The sequence below is a fragment of the Pithys albifrons genome, chromosome 7 (genome assembly GCF_047495875.1).
Source record: "Pithys albifrons albifrons isolate INPA30051 chromosome 7, PitAlb_v1, whole genome shotgun sequence".
NCBI lineage: Eukaryota > Metazoa > Chordata > Aves > Passeriformes > Thamnophilidae > Pithys > Pithys albifrons.
In genome coordinates, this window is record NC_092464.1 from 50,322,765 (window position 1) to 50,338,924 (window position 16,160).

The 16,160-nt window shown below is 42.2% G+C and overlaps 1 protein-coding gene across 1 annotated transcript in view; it reads right to left on the reverse strand.

Moving 5' to 3' along the window:
* The window catches only part of PPP1R17 (protein phosphatase 1 regulatory subunit 17), a 79,326-nt gene that overhangs the window by 38,864 nt on the left and 24,302 nt on the right, over window positions 1-16,160 (reverse strand). The window contains exon 5 of the mRNA XM_071560656.1: window positions 14,142-14,196. The gene's annotated coding sequence lies outside the window, so the exon portion shown is untranslated. The remainder of the gene's footprint in view (window positions 1-14,141; window positions 14,197-16,160) is intronic.

Genomic DNA, 16,160 nt, shown 5'->3' on the forward strand with positions numbered 1-16,160 from the left:
TCTGCTTGACTCTCAGTTCTTTTATCATCCCAGTCACAAAATTAAACATGTAGTTGCAGAGCCATGTTGAATATGGGCAAGTTTATCACTTCTGATTTACCACCAACTCAAAGACTGCATAAATGTTTGTCTGTTTGAATGTGTCCCTCAGACCAGCAAGGCCCGAAATATGATGGAGCCCTCCCTGCTAGGAGATCAGCTTTACCTAGAGGGCAAAAGATGCTCCCTATGCATTTGAGAAACCTCATTCTCAATCTCCATTTCAACGCAACTGCTATGTCAGGGACACTCTTGATGTATGTGACCCTGGGACAAACCATCCTGTACCAGTAAATTAAAAAATGTAGCCCAAACAGCCAAGAGATTGCACCAGAAATGGCTAATTAGAGATCAACAATAGTCTGATAGGGCCAGTCTTGTGACTGCAATGGAGGAGAGCTCTACTGAGTGTCTGCTCCATTTGCAGCACACCTGATACTCATGATTATAGAATTGTTTAGATTTCAAGACCTTTAACAACATGAAGTTCACCACTAAACTATGTCCTGAAGTGCCACATCTAATCTGCTCAACTTTTAAATAACACTAAGGATGGTGACTCAAAACTCAAAATATTGGTTAATTGCCCATTTGTCACCCACACAAAACTTTGATCTTGATCCTCAGAGAGCTTTTTTGTTACTAGATGGGAGTGTGTAGGGTGCAAGTAATCAATGCTCACATAGTACTATAATTTCTACCAGTTGCCAAAGCTGAGCACAGTGAGGACTTACAGACATCAGAAAAGTGTGCCCAAATGAGCTTGAACAGCTTCTGTCCTTCAGGTCACTAGGAACAAATCGATGGGCCACAGAAAAATTCCTATGTGGTCTCTCAAGTCTAACAGAAGTCTGGAAAGCACCATGCAAAAGGTCCAAAAGGCACAATATGAGTAGGTTTGGTAAAAAAGTCATACAATCTCTTATAGTTGAGGTACAGGCAGCTTCCCTGTGCTCTTTGAGCACATCATGGAGTGCACATTAACACAGATTAATTTAAGGCTCAGCAGGGATGGAAGGTGGCGACTACTCTCATGCAGGATCTTGTTAAATTCAAGTTGCTTGTAAACAGGATAAATTTGCTGTCTAACAGTTGCTCCATGGCAGTTGCATGTGCCATGCATGCCTTTGGTAAATGGGATGTAATCTGAGTGATCTTCTTTCAGTAAAAATTTGGAAACTACATCACCTGCAATAAGAAGTAGGCATCTCTGCATAGTGACTAATATTCAGTAAATTCACTCACAGTAAATTCATTCACAGTGACTTGGATGTGCAGCTATATCTCTGAGGATAGATTTTGGAGAACGGTATGGTGCAAACTCTGCTTCTCCCACATTGCCTCTCCACAGACTAGAGAAGTCAAATCACCATTAGCCACCACTAGAAGAATGATAAAATAGTAATGAATCAATGAGAAAGGGCTTCTCAGTCACGCATAAGATACTGACTGCCATCTTCTGGGAACAGCAAGATAGCGGTCAAAAAGCATATTTTCTAATATACTGTTCAAAGAAAAGACATTGCAGATATATATATTCACTGATGTAGCAGCATAAAATTCACTGGGTTTACTTTCTGGAACATTTATCTTATAATTTTCTTCTCCAATTTGTACAACAGTTCAAGTTTCATTTCCTTATGAAGGGCAAGTAGAAGAGGGACAATGGAAAGACCTGAAGACTAGAAGGTCTTTGCCTCTCAGTTCTTTCTGAGGTGCCATGTCACCACAGGGCTTGCTTTTCCAGGCCCAGGATGGTGTTCCAGGCAGTGCTGTGAGGAACAGGGTGCCTCTCCAGCCTCCAGTGGTTGTTCCCAGCACTGTGAGCATGGAACGCCTGCCTTGGCAGGTTTGCAACAGTGGGATGGGATGGATCTGCCAGACCTCCCCACATTTTTATTCCATCGTCCCCCACACCACCGAGGCTTTACCTGCTTATCCTACTTGATGGCAGCACATGTTTCACAGCTGTGGATAACCTGGGAGATGGTGTCCGTGATTAAGTCCACCCCTTGATCACGAGCCCAGCTGTATGTTGCATCTTTTCCCTGATGACCTGAGGCATCATGGGCCCACGAAGCCAGAAATAATTCACCCCTATGTTACTAGTCCAGGCCCAATTCACTACCCCTTCTGGCAATGCTCTTCAGTAGCCTGACTCTTGGGTATGTGGGCATCTACATGGCGTACTTTGCCAGCCAACCTCCCTACCCCGGCAGGGATGTCTCACCACAGTTCAGCAGCCCAGATGGGGTTACCTCCCCAGAGAGCCAAGACTGTTGGAAGATGATGGAGAGTGGTTTATCAAGCTCTTCTGCCAGCTCCCTCATCACCCTGGGATGGATCCCGTCTGGTCCCATAGACTTGTTAGGATCCAGCTGGCTCAGTAAGTCACTAACTATATTCTCCTGGAATACAGGAGGGCTATTCAGCTCCCTCTCTCTGTCTACCAGCTCCAGAGGCCAGTTGTCCTGAGGGCCACCTGTCTTACTGGTAAACACTGAGGAAAAGTAGGCGTTAAATACCTCAGCCTTCTCCTCATCTTTGTTGACTATATTTCCCTTCAAGTCCAACAGAGAATGGAGGTTTTCCTTGCCCCTCCTTTTGATCTTAATTTATTTATAGAAGGACTTTTTGTTATTCCCTAACAGAATTAGCCAAATTAACTTCAAATTGCACTTTTCTTTCCCTGATTTTTTTTCTGCATGACCTAGCTATCTTCCTAAATTCTTAATAAGTAGCCAGCCCTTTTTTCCACAGTCAGTAAACTTTCTTTTTATCCCTGATTTCCTTGAGCATCTCCCTATTTAACCAAGCCAGCCGTCTTCCCCTCTGGCTGGCCTTTCAGCACACTGATATAGCCTGTTCCTGTGCACTCAAAATTTCCTTCTTAAAACATGTCCAATCCTCCTGGACCCCCTTGTTTTTAAGGGTTGTTTCCCAGCGTTTGCTCTGAATTAGTCTTTTGAATAGGCCAAAATCTGCCCTGCGGAAGTCCAGTGTAGAGGTTTAATGATGTCTCTTCCTTGCATCCCTGAGTATTGAAAATTCTATTATTTCATGGTTGTTCTGCCCCAGGTGGCCTCCAGCCACTACATCTCCCAGCAGCCCCTCTCTTTTTGTGAACAGTAGGTCTAGCAGGGCCTTACCCCTGGTAGGTTCATTTACCAGTTGATGAAGGAAATTATCCTCTATCCACTCCAGGAACCTCCTAGACTGCCTCTTCTCTGCAGTATGAAGCTCCCAGCGGATATCTGGGTGCTTTGCTCCCCTGGGAAATAAGGGGAAAAAAATAAGGATGCGCTTCTGCTGCACAGTCACCTTTTCTTCCACCCAAAGCAATGCCCCCAGAGAATATATAGGTGGTATAGAATAAACAATCTAGACACCCCCATATGGCTCCAGGCTCTAACCTGCTCATGGTAAATGCAAGAAAATTAACTCTGTTGTAGCTGCAAGTAGGACAATACATTAACAGACTATGTGTTTTTAAAATGTATTTTGAATATTGATTAATGAAAATCACACACTCTATTGTACAGAGCAACTGTAAACTCAAAATCAGATTTCATTTTATGGTTTTTAAATTAATTACTTGCATTGTCAGTCTTGGTATCATCATCAGCATACCAGTCAGTCAGTCACTGTCCTGTTTTGGATAAGGAATATATGGTTCCCATCTCACACATTACACAATCTGAAGTGTTGCTGAAAATTGCCTGTCTTGTGGATGGTCTCAAAAATCATCCATGCGTTTTCTCACAAACAGCATCGTGGTTCAGCTTCTTTCCCAGGGATACTGCTTTACAGAGTCTCTAAACTTTTTTTAAAGATGCTTCTACTACCCTTTGCACTTTTGCCATTGTTTCTTTCAGTGTGTCAGTCTAGCCCATAGTTTTCCATATATAAAAATGAAGGGAAAAAAGGCTAAAGAAATCTTTGAAATGCTGAAATGTTTCAGCTTCTATAGCTCTCATATTATTTGGGTCTCAAATACTCAGCCATATCCTATAATCATAACAACTGACTTTAAAGTTTGCAGAGTTAGAAGACCACATTACCTGCTTACATAGTGTTTTAAGGTGCCTGTTTTTCTCCTGAGACATGCAGAATACCAAAGTAGCTGTCAACAAATGTTACTATGAAATACCTGTAGGGAAAACCCCTGTAACTTCTAATGCAACCATAAGTGCAGTTAGAGTTCACCTGCTGACCTGGCCAAAACCAGGTGGATGTAGGCAGGTTTGACTTATTTGTAAAGATATATATGAAGCATCTGTTCCATTGTCAGTCAGTTATGTCCCACCCAGTTTTACATTCATGCAGTAGTTAGAGAACTACCCAAAACATGTGACAGTGAAAGCTGGACTAATCTTTAGGCACAAATTGAGACATTAAAGATTAAATAAAATATCTGCAGATCAAGGTAGGCTACAGAAAGACCTCCATGTGTCTCCCTGGATTTGCCCTAGACAAAAGTGTGATGCTTGCTCTGCTATCATGACTTTCATGGATAAAACATGCAAGGTATATAGACAAGGTCCCAACAAGAAGGCTGCGGACAATCAACAGGAACCTTGGAGCCTTGGATCGACTGGTCAAGGGGTCTGGAGCACAAGTTACATTCTCTTCTGTCCTGCCAATTGCAGGGAATGATCAGGCAAGAAACAGGAAAGTTTATCAATGTCTCTAAGTATCTAAAGGGGGGCATAAAGAGGGTGGAGCCAAGCTCTTCTCAGTGGCACCAAGGAATAAAATAAGAGCCAACAGGTAAAAACTGATGCACAGGAAGTTCCACCTGAATATGAGAAAGAACTTCACAGCTGAGGCTCCGAATTGTGCTGCATTTCAGAGGACAAACCACCGGATGGCAGCAGCACATAAACCACAAACTATTTCCTAAGGCCAGCACAATCCAGAGTTTTAAACCAGGGCTGTCTCCCAGTTTCATTTTTTTAAAGACGTTTTAGCAGAAACCAGGTAAACCATCTTATTAGAATAGTTAAAATATTTGAAAGTAAATAATACACCCCAAAATGCACCAGATGCAGAAAAAGCTCCTACTCTTCCTCAGGTGAGCTATGAAATTTGTCAATCCTCTGCTCCCTTTGAATTGAAAGGGAATTTCATGTCAATCAACTTACACAATGTGACTGGGTGAAAACATATTTTTAAAAATCTCTAGAAAATGCAATTTCGATTATTAGTTGTGCCCCATTATGCTGGTAGATGCAGTAAGAATGCAACAATAAAGGGTCTATGCCCAGAAGAGCTTACAAGGTAAGCAAAACCTGGCTCCTCAGAGGTATTTTCTTTTGTTTGTCAAAACTCCAGTGCTCAGCCAGTCTTCAGTGTTTTTCTCTCCATCACTTTGGCTACCACTGGCACGTGGAGGACTTCAGATATATATTTTTTTTTTTGTGAGGATGAAGCCAAACTCATAGTGACAAAGAGGGTAAAGCTCTGCAGTTCACATAACAGCAACCACCTCAGGTGGGACACAAGTGAACATATGCTGCACCCCAAGGATGTGGGACAGGGCCAGGAGGCACATATGTCATGTGACAGCAACCAATACTTTGCTTCATCTCCTTGTTCAGCCTGCAGTTCTTTACACCGTTATCACTGGGGTCTGTCTGCCACAACCATCATTAGCAGGACACACCTGCACAGTTCCAGGGGCACTGAAAGTGCACACACCTCGCTTCACATCCTCCTGTGCAGCCTCAGGTTCCTCACTCAGCACCTGGCTGCCCACAGAGCTAAGGGTGCCCATGTTCCCCTGGGAGGACATTGGCCTATATGCTCTCCACATATTAGCTGTGAGCACTTCAGAGAACCAGGTCATGGAGCATTAAAGACAAAAACTGCTCCGGCAGAGAGCATAGCAGAAATAGCTATGCAGCCTATCGTCAGAGAATTCAGCTTCAGTCCTCCTCCAGAACACACAAATTTTGCACCAAGTTCCAGCCAAGTTTTTGCCTTGAGATTCAGTGCATAGTATGGTTACGTCTAGCATGCTCCTGCCACAGCACAGCCAGCAGGCAGTGCATAGCAGCCTGGAGCACTGCCCAGGTTGCAAAACCTGTCTGAAAAGCAGGATGAGGGCTCCCCAGTGCAGTGGCTACACAGCCACTGGAAGCTGCATTGCATGCTAGCATGCCTTAAAACTGGTGTACATACATACTGATTTAAAACTAACTTCCATAAATCTGCTGTGCACTTCAGTCAGTGCCTTAAGAGCAGGCATAAATATATTTCTTTTGTGAAATTCCTGGGATGGGTGGGTGAGTTGGTTTGATCTCTCTGTTGCATTACATGTTGTCCTGAGCTAGTGTGTAGAAGGAAGCCTTGGAGATGAGCTGAATTAGCTCATAAGCTGTAAAGTTACTGAGTAAAAGAAAAAAAAAATTAGTGTCTATTTCCTGTGCTCCGTACCCAAATCAGAGAATATGGGCAAGGGAAGAAGCATGTTCTCTACCTTGTACATCACTGAAAAGGATGTAATTTCCAGCACTAGTGAACTATCCTGTGCCTCTCTAGAGAGGGTCAGATCTGCTGTCTGTGAGCACTGGTGGCAGATGTTCACCATTCAGAAGTCTCCTCCTTTGCCTCTTTCAAGGATATCCCCAGTAGACTTTGGTTCACAACTCTGGCAACTTTAACAGGCTGGCTGGAGCTACAGAAGGAGGTCATGTCAGGTTTGGTAATACAGCCCAACACCTTGAATCTCCCACACTGTTGCTGAGAGCAGAAGACATACCCCTGCAAAACTGCTATGCTCAAGAGCAAGGTGGCTGCCTACTCTGCAAGCCAGAGTTTCCTGTCATCTTCTGCCTGTCCTACACAAGAACGCACTGTCCTAGAAATGGTAAAGGTATAAATGAGTAAGCTAAGAGCTGAATTTGACAGGCAAAGAGAGAACACTGTTCTCTGTGATAAATCATGTTTCTGCAGTCTGGGAGGTTAGGAGTAGTGATGAACCTAGTCAAAACCTGAAATTGCAGTCACTTTGACAATAGTCTTTTATATTCCCCGAGCTTCAAACAGCTTCAAACTTTGACAGGTCCTCTTCCTACTTTTCCATGAGAGTCAGTATCACTTCCATCTTATTTACACTGAGCTTCAGCCAATTGTCTTTAATTCAGATTTGCACCACTGCCAAATGTCGGGAGAGATGGGTGATGCTTGTGTCTACTTCTGATGAAAATGAGAGGTAGAGCTGAATGTCATCAGCCTATGTTGTAGATCACATTACATCAGAACTGCTCCCAGTAGCAGCTGCACAGAGATAATGAATAAAAAATAAGTGATCACAGGGAGCCTCCTAGGGCTCTCTGCAACTGAGACCACTGCACCAAAGGGAGAATGGCTTCCAGCAACCCTTGCAGAGACCTTTGACAAAAATGAGTGAAAAATCCTGTTGTGATTTAGGAATTATATTCCCCAATTTAGTGTTCTCATTGAAACACCTCAGACCATGAGCCACTCGCTCACTCACTGCCCAGCATTCCTACCCTCTCCATTCCCCACTCCCAGCCCCCAGCAGGATGGAGAGGAGAATTGGAGTCACAAAAAGGTAAATATCATGGTTTGAGATAAGAACAATTTACTAGAAACAGCAATGAAATAAGAAAATGGACAGTAACAATAACACCACTACAGCACAGTGTACAAGAGAGGTGAACGATTCATACGCAATGGCTCACCACGTGGAACCTGGTGCCACCCGATTGCACACCCTGGCAAAACTGGAAAAACCCTATGCCCCTCCTACCCCTCTGCATATGTTGAATCTTGTGAGATGGTGCTGCATTACCCCAGGGTCATGGCTGTCTCCCTCCTGGCTGTTGCAAAAATTGACTCTGCCCTGGCCAGAACCAGGACGAGCTCTCATGTTTTTGCTAGGTCCTGCAACTTCTGCATGGTCAGCAGTGCCCAAAGCAATTAGAAAGCCAGAACAGGTACTGACTTTTGGATGTTGCTTTGTAGACATCAAAAATCCCTTACAATGGCTTTATTTCAATAGTGATAGCCATTAAACTCTATTCAGAGGATCTAAGAGTGTCAGACAGTAAGCTTGCCTCTCAATGATATTTTCCCAAGGAAAAATGCTAAGTATCAACCAGTAGTTGAGAAGTATGTAGAAGATCTTTGGAACATGAGTCATGTAGAATTTTCCAGAGCATAAAAATACATTCAAGATAACACCAAAGGTCCTCTTCTCAGAGGTGTCGCCAACAGCAAGGTGAATCAATCCTCTCAAAGCAAGGTGCTGCCATCAGAAAAAGCACGGATGTTCTTGCAAAGCTGCCTCAAAGCCTGAGCTGGATGTGGGGTTTGGATTTTGGATTTTGAGTTTTGCAGCAAGGTTCAAAGGATCATGCTGTTGACTGGAACAATCAATATAGCTACATGCAGATCTGTGACCACACAGTCTCTCATTCTTCTGTGCTTTGTTGAGGTCATGGGAAGAAAAGGCAGAGATGGAAATAATAGAAAAGTCCTTTCAAGGACTCAGTACAACTTCAGAACAACTAGATTTAATTAGAGAATTTTTCTTGTTTAAAATGCTATCACTTGATCTAAACAAATCTTTCCTTTTTAAGTATTTAGTTGTCCTCCTGGATACCTAAGATATTTAACAATTTTTTTCTCCTCTGTGATTTGAACAAAAGCAGGTTTTATAAGTTTCACTGGGCCATCTGCCTTATATATGCAGTCTGTGCATATCCTTTCCCACTAGGATGAATCAGCCTGCTGCAGTAGGACCTAAAATATGACATACACATGCAACAAAATGGCATAAATGTGCAATGACTTTTAGGAGTTTTCTCACAAAAGATTGTACAACCCCCTAAAACTCTTGGGATGCTGCTAGACCTGAGGACTGAAGGCAGCATATCCTGACACCACTACTGGAGGGCACGACCTTACAGAAACCATTTCAAAAGTCTACCAGTCTTGCCTCCTTTGCTGCCCATCTGGTTGCCGTACTGTGAATGCGGCATCACCACATTCTGAGTCTCCATCTTCATATCCATTGCTAGACTTAGACATACGCAAGTGTGTGAGATGCATCAAGGCAGACCATGGCAAAGTGAAGCAGACAGGGTATTCTCAAGAGCTGCAATAGTAAATTGTCTTTCCAGGAGGACTTCTTTGAGGAAAACAGATAACTCGAGTTTTTCACCAGATGGGAAAAAGATACTGGAAAGTTTGAAGACTCACCATTTCACAACTTTACTTTACACTTTACTCTTTCATCTCTGCTTCTTTCTAGGACCACAGCACTTTGTCTCCAGAGTTAATCAGGTCACAAAATGCATTAAAATGCAACAGCTTCTTTTTATTCTCCTTTACAGATCCCTTATGTAAGAAATGGGAAAGAATAAGAAAGCTTTTACATGGTTCATAGGTGTAAGATGGGAAAAATATGGGCTGTGGCATCATAGAACCTGTGTAGGCAACCCAAAGCGGCTAAAGAAGGTGCATGTCTCCTTTGTGCCAGGTCATCTGCAGAAGATAAAACTGTTGCAGAGAGGAATCTATGGATCTATTATTCATCATGTTTTAGGAAGAGAGAACTTGTTATTTGGAGACTGTATGTTATCATGAACCAATGACAAATTTTATTATAAATGTCCTTCAGTATCAACACAAGAATAGTTGTACAACATTTTTAAGTTTAGCTCCCAATTTTTGATTGCAGACTTAGCAAGTCTTCCCTTTGCCTGTCTCTTTGCCTTTCCCTTTCCTTTAATGTGTACTTAACACTAAGAGTCACTGTTATACATGAAGAAAAGCGGTGTTGGCAATACATCAAATATGAAATATAGCTGTTCACTTCTTAATGCTGAAACTAGAGAAAGGGACACAGTACTCCTTTAAGTGTAGAAAATATGCATACCTTTTCTCTGGGTACTTTTGAAGACATTGTTCCTTCAATTGTAGGTAAAATTTACAATGGATAATGACAGAATTCACATTCTCAGCACTCAGTCAATTAAAAGAAATACCAATTGCATTCTGCGAACATTGCCATAGTGCCAAATGATCAGAGGAGTTGGCGAGTAGGAGGAGTGAAGGTGTGAGAACTGAAAAAAATTCCTACTTGATAAGTCACAGGAGCTAACGTGTTAGCTCAGCAGCAGGGAAGCTGGGACGCTCCCAGCTGCTGCAAGAACTGTGTGTATGTGATCCCTGGCACCACTAGTTGGGACAAGATGAATCACAAGCACATTGGTAGCAAGCTACCATGTCATGGGGGCCAGATGGAGGTGGTTACTTGCCTGATTGATTACCTCTTGGGCTACCAAGGGCTTTTCCAGCAGGCTAATGCTTTTCTGTTGGCACTGTGGTGCCTGGGAACAGTGTCCGCTTGGGTCAGCACCGTGCAGGAATTGCTGCCTTTCCAGCCCATGGCCACCCCACAGAGGCAGAGAGAAGTGAGCCAGGAGCAAGGGGGAGCGGGTGACTACAACACACCCTGAAAAAACACCCTTCCCATGCCTCCCTGACAGGCAGTGCTCTTAATGAATTTTCAGGTGCATGCTGAGTTAATGGGGGTGAGCAGCATTGAAACATCCTTTAGTTATACCCAGTGCTTTACAAAGGCTAATTGAAAAAGGAAGGAGCAGCAGTGGGAGAACAAGGTGGGAGAGGGAGTGGAGGGGGAGAACAGCTCTATTTTTCAAGTGCTGAGTACAAAACCTCTGCAACAGAGGAGTTTACATGCAAGCCTGCATCTTATCAGGGCAAAGATACGGTGAGTGGAGTCAAGTATTTCTCCTCTGCACACAACATCTAGCCCCTTTACCCTGCCCAGCCAGCTTTCTCAACTGTGAGCTTTAGAATATAAACAGCCAATAAGTAAGGACAATAACTGTAGTTCCTGCTGAGAGCTAACTCTGCCCATCATGCATTTGCTGGGTCCTAATACAGGACAGTGAATAAAGCTTCATTACAGAACAATGGAGTTAGCTGCCAGAGACTACAGATTTGAATAAACAACAAATAAGCAACATCTGCTCCAGCATATGTGTATGGTAAAAAAAAAGTCACAAAATAAAAGAATTTGTAAATGCCAAAAGCAACACTAAACTGCCAGTGCTACTGTAGAGTGAATTTTTAATTGCACATGCATACAGGCAGGCTGTGGGTATTAGTCTCACATATGTCTGGTTGCTGCCAACCTGGGACTATAGATGAATTTAATTAAATAAGGATTATCCCTTCTCCCCAGTACAATTACTTATTTATAACAATGATAAAATTGCCTAATAAAAAAAGATTGTAATATTTTTAAAAACAGAGCTAGCAAACACTCTGCTTTTCCTGTAAGTCATTCAGGGGTGTTTGGGGGTTTGAGCGTCTTTTAAAATTAAGTCTTGGGATTCTGCCAAGAGAGAGGAGAAAAAAAGCCTTATCATAAAGCCTACTGCAGTTAAACAGCTAGAATCTACATTATAAAGAAATATAAAGAAGACACACAGCAGCCAGGGAATTGCTTTCATGGGGAATGTAGAAAATTAGGCAATTGGACTAAAATTGAAGCCAGGTTACACAGCCAAGGGACAATACCACTGGGACAGGTACTTCTATAAGTCACCCATCTCTAATATGCTCCATCTAGGCAAAGCAGTCTGTTCCTGTCTATCTCTGTTTCCTCTCATATTGGGAATATCACACTTTCACTCAGGAGAGTTCTCATTTCAGCAGGGTCATGTCAAGCTCTCACATCTTCATCATCACTCACACCCTTTCCAATGGAGCCTACAGCCAAATGAGAGTGGACCCTTATGGTATCAGGCACTGTGTGAGCCTTGAAAAAGAGGCAGCCTGTGCCCTAGGGAATTCGGAGACCAAAATACAAATTCAGGCATGCTCTCAAAGGACCTGAGGTTTTCTTTGTATAGGCTCCTGATGGATTTCCCACTCGGTCCTATTTTGAGGACCCCTACTTATGGGTCTGAGCTACATTCTGCCAAATTTAATAGGAACCTTCTAAAAAGCTAGGTATTATTCACTAATATTGCATTCACAGCTGGCAAGTTTCAGACTGTTTCCATGATGCACAGCAAGCAGAATTCTCCCAAAGATTTCTTTGGGTGTGGAATGCCTTTTAATAACAGTAGAAAAAAAAGGAAGAATATTACAAAGGCCTGTAAAAAATATGGAAATCTCCACTTTAAATTTAGGCCAAGAATCAATGACTTCAAAGCAACAGAGAAAATGACAGAGAGAGAGAGAGAGAGAGAGATATTCTGATATTTAAACAAAGCTCTAAAATAGTATTATGGTTCTGCAAAGTCATATGTCTTACTTAAGTTCAGTTCACTGGTATGATTTTGGTTGATCACTTAACTGAATTGTAGTCTTACCAGAATTAAATCAAATGCTTTCTGTATTTTCTGTCATGAAATTACTACTAAACTTGTGCTTATTCCTAGGTCATAATAGAGTATTCAGGACATACTGGTTTCCCCCTTATCTTGTGATTGCTATACCTGTACAACCTGTTAAATCCCCTGACTAACACCCTTCACAATTAAATAGTGCAGTCATTTTTTAGATGTGGATAAAGAAATGAAAAAAGCATTTGTGTCTATGTTCTTACATTTTGAATTCTTTCCCTATTGGGTTATGTCCACATTCTCTCTTTTTTTATTTCATCACTGAATGTTTATCCAAATGGTGGTTTTCATTGCACCAGTGCTAGGGAATCACTATTCTTTCTGTAAATACTGCTATGAACAAAACTACTGCTGTGGGTTCTAATCTTTGTTCATGAAGATCAAGACGTCCATCAGAAAACAAAACCAAAGTAACCTCATGTAACTCAGGTCACAAGTCTGAATGGCAATAAGGACCTGATATTAAACCCCCAAAGTTGTTGGAGTCATGTGTGGACAGACTGGAAACATACAACTCTGACAGAATGCCATAGGTATGCAGTCTCTTACACTGTTAAACATCACACCACCACCACCACCAAACCTTCAGCAAAAGAGCAAATATATTTGTAGATAATTTGAAAACACAAATTAACGCTCTAGAATTGAGGAATTCATTGTCCTATTCCATTGTCTTTACTGGGCTCTAGCATTAACCACAAAACCCCCACACATTTTGACTGAAACACTGGCCTTACTGAAGTCAGTAGGACAAATGCCACTACCTTCAACAGGCTCACTATTTCATTCCTGCAAATGCAGCTGTCACTTCAGTCAATGGTACTTGTGAATGCCCAGTACCAGTGGATATCTGAAATTTTTTAGATACCTGTGTAGGAACCTGGGTTGCTATATTATTTTTGCTGGCTCCACAAAAGTAATATAATGTAGTTCACAAAAAGTGAGGGCTCACCAAACTTCCAACTTTCTCCTTTGCCATCTGCTACTTGCTAGTTATTAGTTCTTTCACATTAAACTTATGTCCCATTTAAAAAATACCTAAAACCTGCCAGCTCTGCTCTAAGCACTGGATAGGAAAGGTCTCTAGGGAGCCAGGACAGGTATTTCCTGCTGTGGAGACTTGTTTCTTAGGATCCAAACTCAGATTGCCCCAAATGACAGTGTGACACCTGGTCCAACAGGGTTGCTGTTAATCCTTTCATAGGCTCCTCAAATAACTTATTTTCTCACACAATTCACTGCTATGTCAGCTCATGTGGTGATTCTATGTGATACATACACAAATGATGAGGTAGAGGCCATTGCTGTCACCAGAAAGTTCTGGTTGAATGGTCCTGTTTGAGTGGGGTAGAGAATGGCTGCCTGAATTACCTTCAGTCTCCTGGCTGATTTATCTCCCAGGGATCTGAAAGTTGGTGTATAAGAGGTCACCTGAGTCTGGCAAATAATTCACAAAGCAAGAGCACACATTTAGTGTTGCTTGGTAGACCAAAAGGAGTAGAAAGAGGTCTGCCTAAAGCATCAGACAGGGACCCCACAGACTATCAGGTCTACAATGATGCATTCAAATGTCAGAGGTGATGAGAGCAGAGAAAGAAAATGTATTGTGAGATAAATTTTTCGAAGCAGCTACATGGGAATAGTGTTCTAAAAATAAAAATGGGCAAATTGTTACTTAACACTCACCTGAAGTGGTGTCAGAAGCATTTCCACATAGAGTTTCATCCTCAAAACTCTGATTCTGAAAAGGAAGAGAGGAGGAAAAATTTTTGTTGATGGTAGTGATTCTTATGGTACACCTTATGAATGGAGTTAGGAGTAAAGACAAAACAAAAAATTCTGGATGTTTGAAAGTGAAAACATAACATCTTTCAGGTGGTTCTCTTTTTGTTGTCTCCTCTTTAAAATAGTCTCAGAATCTTCCCAAGCCTTGCTCAAAATATTCAGTATATAAAGGTTGTAATACATTAACAATCTTGAAAAGCCTCAGGGAAATATTCATAGGGAAAATAATGACTTAGAAGAAGAAACCCAAGGAATTTAAGTGATGGAGATGTCCTAGTTCAGCAGGTGGGACCAGTTTATCACTGTGTGGGTGTGATCAAAGCTGTATATTCTACACCCTCTATTCATTTCCCATGAACTGTTAACAATGGACCATTTGCAGCAGCTGCCCAGGGCACACCTGACCCCTCAGGGTGTGAAAGATACCTGTGAGATAAGAGCTGTGATAACTCCCCTCCAGGAAGTCATTAGCACCTTCACACCCAGCCCGAGGTGTCTTGTCTGCTAATGGGCCATCAATGATTCCAAATATGCTATGACTCACAGAGTGAGATCACTCATTGTGTAACTCCCCCCCCCCTCCGAGGAAGGTACTGGGCAGTCCCACCGGACCTGAGGGGATATTGGGACTTGGAAAACCACTCGTTGGATCCAGAGGAGGACCAGAACCTCAACAGGAGGAGACCACCACTTTCAACCAGACTGCGACCACCACTCTTCACCAGACTGCAACCGTCAGCTGCACCAAAGGTTTTTCACTTCCTTTTACTTTGGACTTTATTGTAATATTGTTATTAAATTGTAACTCTGACTTATAATCTCTTTGTGTTGGGTTTGTTTCCCCTGCTGGTTTACCTTTAAACCAGCACAGAGAATACTACCTGAACTGCCTGGACTGTGCCCCTCCTCAGCAATACCTGCACAAGAACAAGGTTGCTCTTTCCTGCTGGACAAGTCGGCTTCCCAAGTGCCAGAGAGCCCTGTTTCAGCAGCATTGTTTGCCAAGAAGCCCTTTACAGGAGCTAACTTATACTTCTACATGTCACTCATGTGACCACAGGTCTGATCTTTGCAGCATCCAGCAGACAGGTCTTATCCCTGCCAGTGTCCTGTGCTTTGGCACACTGGGTATTGACATCGGTCAGCAAAGACGTGAGGGCGCTGGGTACAGAGTCAGGGCCTTCCAGCAGTCAAAAACATTCTTGAGTTTGGCAGAATGGGAGGCAACATGGTTATTAAAAAACATCATTTGAAATGGTCAAGTACAATGATTATTCAAACTTGTCATTGCCAAGACACATACTAAGTACTTCATTGAAAAGTGGCTACATTTTCCATTTGCTTCCAGAGGACCCATTCAGATTACACAGAGACAACACTGCATAGTTCTCTATATTAGACAAACACATGAGGTTGAATTCCTTGGGTCAAGTGCAGCTGAATATTGTTCAGTGAGCATAAAGATTACAGAATTCAGCCTGAAATTCTCCAGTTGTCTGGGCCAGATTTGGATACCATTTTTGAGGACTTTTTAAAACTCATGTGAAAAAAATTATTTAAATCTAACCTCAAATGTTTACAGCTGGAAGCTGTCCAGGATAGCTGCCAAATGCATAGAATCATTAACTGATAAAAACTTACAGCAGAAGCTATGTTCTCATTTTCACAAGAGTGCAAAGCAAATAACTTATCCCCTAGAAATTCATAGCTGATGTCATATAAAGGTTCCCAGATTTGTTTCATTTTACTAACCTGTAATTTCAGAGCCATTTTTTCCACAAGATAGTATATAAAGATAAGCCAATATTTTATCTAAGAGATCTCGGAGATCTTCATCACTACAGTACTATGAAGTTATTTATACAAAGAAACACAATGCATTTTCTTGCACATTGTGTCAGTAACTATCCTGAGGCAATG